The 4,156-nt window shown below is 37.6% G+C and overlaps 1 long non-coding RNA gene across 1 annotated transcript in view; it reads right to left on the reverse strand.

Moving 5' to 3' along the window:
• Positions 1-294, reverse strand: part of LOC111747119 — a 37,135-nt gene extending 36,841 nt beyond the window's left edge. Inside the window, exon 1 of the long non-coding RNA XR_002783388.1 lies at positions 78-294. This is a non-coding gene — a long non-coding RNA (uncharacterized LOC111747119). The remainder of the gene's footprint in view (positions 1-77) is intronic.
• Positions 295-4,156: the final 3,862 nt, after the last annotated feature.

Consider the following 4,156-nt stretch of genomic DNA (forward strand, 5'->3'; position numbering starts at 1 on the left):
AAAAAAAAAAAAGAACAGCGACCTAGAGAAATTTATTCAAACAGTGATTAGAAATCAGAAAGAAAGATTGGACTTACAGTGATTCTTTAGAGAAACATTGGAAGATATCCTGAGTGAACGTACACTCCTTTTCTTGAATTGTCTTGTCTTCATCCTGGACTAATTTTCTGGGGCACATGGGAGTAGGATGGAGAGATACAGATAGAAACACTTTTTTTTTTTTAACTTAAGAGGGAAAATTTGTAGTTGTTGTAAAACTAAAGTTAAAAATGTCTGTCCCTTTTAAATTTTCTAAAGAGGAGGGACCAGGAAATATAAAGCAGCTTGAATGTGAGAACTTAGTGCTTAGCAAACCCTGTGATTCACATCTAATGGCATGAATTTCCTTTTCACAAAACTCATAAACATCACACACAGCAGACACTTCTTCCAAAAACAATCCTTCTATAGCTTGCCAAGAGTTTCTTTAAGCTATCAGAAAATAAGCCTGCATCTCCAAAGTATAGCATAGGTTCTATGGGTGTCAGGAGAAAACTTAGTTAGCTCCTCATTTCCTAGGGTATTTTAGTTTGGAGTGCCTTAACGGAGGTTTGAGTCAGGTTAGGTAAATTCAATTGTGGAGCTCTTGCCGGTGCAACATTTTCATTTAATACAAAGCCATGAACAAATAGGGGAAACTTTCTATCTCTCAGACTCCTCTTTGAATTATGAAAACTACAGTCCTTTGGGATATGTGGCCTTATCTTAGTTTTATTTTGTGGAATACAATTACACACTCCAAATATCAAAAAGAACTCAGTCTCACTGATTTTGTTTTACAAAATATGACTCCATTCATTTGTACTTCGTTTTGCTCTGTGAATTTTTCCTTCCATCTTTTTCTGAAGCTACCCATCACAGAGACTGCTCAGTTAGCCTTTCATCTGTATTCGAAATTATGTAGGGTGCTCCAGAGAGAGGCAAGTATTTTGAAAGGTGGCAAGAGAGTGAGAGGAAATACTTCTTTAGATTTTCACGAGGGAGAGGTTATCACTCCCCTAGGTCAGAAGGAACATACAACCTATTTTCTGGCAAGTCTCTGACAGCTGCGGGAGACGGATCCTTAGGTACTGCCTTTCCCAGTCCTGGCAAAGATTCTTCTGCTCTAGGGAGCATAGAAACCAGGAAGTCATCAAAGTTGAAAAAAATAACCTGGACTTTTTTCTTTTTAGAATACTCAGTTGAGCCCAATTTTTTTTGATCTTTGCCCAACCTTGGGTGAAGGAGACAGGTATGTAGAGGAACAAGTTTACTGAATCTTTGCCAGTCTAGCAGAATGGAAGCTTGGAGTCAAATATGACTTGCTTTAAAGGGAGACAAATGTGATGTTTCCCATACATCTAAATTTGCAGTTGCAAATTTATAATAGTTTCAGAAGTCTGAAAAATATATATAATCCTTCTTAACAAAATTCTGAGTGGACATCGCTGTTTTTTTGCTTTACTACATACTCTTTCCACACCCCCAAACACAATGCTTTTTTCATACCTAATTCCCTTCTATTTTCTGTAATCCTCAGCATTCTCTCACTGTTCAATGAACACACTCTTAAGAGCCATATGAAGTGTACTTTCCCTTCATGACACTTTCCTAGTCTTCCTGGGCAAAGTGACTGACTTTTGCTTCTAAGAGAATTCTGCTTGGTAGATTCAATTCATACAAATGAATGATAATTATGTTGAAATATTTGCCTATTGACCAGTGAGTTTTTCAGATCAGGGCAGTGATCATCTAATACACCATCTCATTCCATGAGCACCTACTAGTCCCAGGAGCACAGACCAATAAAGATTCTTTTTCCAGTTTAAAATGTTACAAAATCAATATATATTAGAGTAAGATACATATAAAATGCCATCTAGATAAATTCCCTCATTTGGTAGATGAGGAAACTTAGTCACAGAAAACTCCTATTACCTAAAGCAGTGGTTCTCATACTTTAGCTTTAAGCAGAATATCTAGAGCGCAAATTGTTAAACACAAATTGGACTCCATCTTTCGAGTTGCTGCTGGCTGAGGATCACATGTTGCAAAACACCAACCTAATGTCACACAAATAGTCATTCAGTGGCAGAGCAACTAGGATCCCAGTCTCCTATCACTCCAAGGCGGCTTTCCACAGTTCATAACAGTGTTAGTTATTCATCACAATGGCATGAACATATGAAAATAATAAAAAGACCATGAACATGAAAGCTTGATTTTCAAATTGCATTTAAGGGTTGAAAAATCCGAGACAAAAATGAGGATAAAAAATTACCTTCTCCTCTTTTAAGAATATCTTTTGGGTCAGGGAAAGCTGACCAGTTTGCTTATCTAGAGATTATAGGCAGACGTCTTCCACTTTTCTCTGGCTGTGTCCTACCAATAATTCAGCATCTTCTTTCTTAGAATTTCCCAAAGCCTTTGCAAAGTCCCCAAGTTTCTGTCACCTGACCTACTGTCTCAGGGCTGGAGAGTGAGGCTTAGGTTTCTGACAGCTTTTTGTCTACCTTCCTCTTATGCACAGGATTTAGGAAAGCCATCTGTGTGCTTCCTCTTAGCTGGTGTTCTGGGAGAGATCAGCCATCAGAAGGGAGCACGTTTCTAACATTTAAAGACAACCAATACGAGTTTCATTTTTCGTGTACATCAGAGCTGAATGTTAACATACAAGATTACTTTCTGCCAGGCTGTACAGTACAAGCTGGTATTTGATAGATCCAGGGAGTCAAAAAGCAATAATGTTTTAACACTTACATAAAACCACCTTTTGTTTAATAGGAATAAATAATGTTCCAATCATAATAATGCCAACTCTGCACACAGAGCTGTAACATTTAATGAGATGGGGCCCCGGACGTGAAGCGGGTACAGTCGTATACAGAATGCAGCAGAGCAGCAGGAAAAAATAATTCTCATCCTATGTACTCCTAAAGGAAATTGCTGAAGAAAACAGCATATAATTAAACTAATTTTCTCATGATTCTTAAAGAAACAAATTGGTGTTGCTCAGAAATTAGGGACAGGTGATACGGATTTTCAAAATAGAATTTCAATAGAGTCATTCAAAGCTGCTGAAATTAAAAACAAAACCAAACAAAAAAACAGAACAGAGAAAAAAAGAGGGAAAAAATATCAGCTCTATCTCCATGTGTCTACATTTTCTCCACTCTCCCAACATGGTCATTTATCTCTCAAATAATGGAGTCAAATGTGATAATTTGCACATTTTAGTCTTCTTTACCATTGCTTCCCTAGCACTGAGCCCTATGTCTGGCAAATAGTACATTCTCAATAAATATTGCAGAATTCATATGTTAAACATTCTTCACCTGAAATTATCTTCCTGGACTGCCTAGCTCTCCCCTTTCCACGGGCACTCCATGTAGGCTTCTACTGCAGGTACACACCCCTTTGTGTTGACTTTGGGCTGCCTACAGTCTTCCACTGGATGCTCCACCTGGACATAACCTATCCGAATGGTCTTGTGTTCCCTGTTTCTTGTCATGTACTTCCCTACCTACAATGTCTTGCCCTAAGTCCTAGGAAGCATCTGCTATGTAAAAAATAGCTGTTTTCTGAGTTCTTTATGACCTTTCATGGAGGCATGCTCTAAAAGATTTTTCAAGTAAGAATAATCCTAAATAAATCCAAAATAAATAAATAACCAGAAGAGTTAAGATATTAGATACAGCCAGAAGAGAATGAGAGAAAGCAATGTTAGGATCAAACTCAGCCTGATAACATCACAAATGGCTGCAAACACCATCTAAAACGTGGCCTGGGTAACTCTTCCTGAAATCAAGTCCTAAAGCTCACTCAGTGAATTATACTTCTTTCAATCTTCTGCTTTCCCCTCAAACATGTTACTTTTTTTTTTCTTTTTGATGGATTTTCTGAAATCTCAGGCAGCATTTTCCTTTAGATCTCTGCTTACATACAATTTTTAGTGAAATAATAGGAGGTCCTTCCTAACCAATGTCTTTACTACTAGTAGTGATGCTAAGAGTTTATCTTGTGCTCAACCCTTGGGGCTGCAGTGCTATAAAAGATCAGGAAACAGATAAGAATGAAATGATATCAAGCATAGAAATATAGTATTGAGAAGTCGTACAGTTTAGAGTTTCATAGGTCA

The sequence above is a fragment of the Pteropus vampyrus genome, unplaced genomic scaffold, assembly GCF_000151845.1.
Source record: "Pteropus vampyrus isolate Shadow unplaced genomic scaffold, Pvam_2.0 Scaffold8, whole genome shotgun sequence".
Lineage (NCBI taxonomy): Eukaryota > Metazoa > Chordata > Mammalia > Chiroptera > Pteropodidae > Pteropus > Pteropus vampyrus.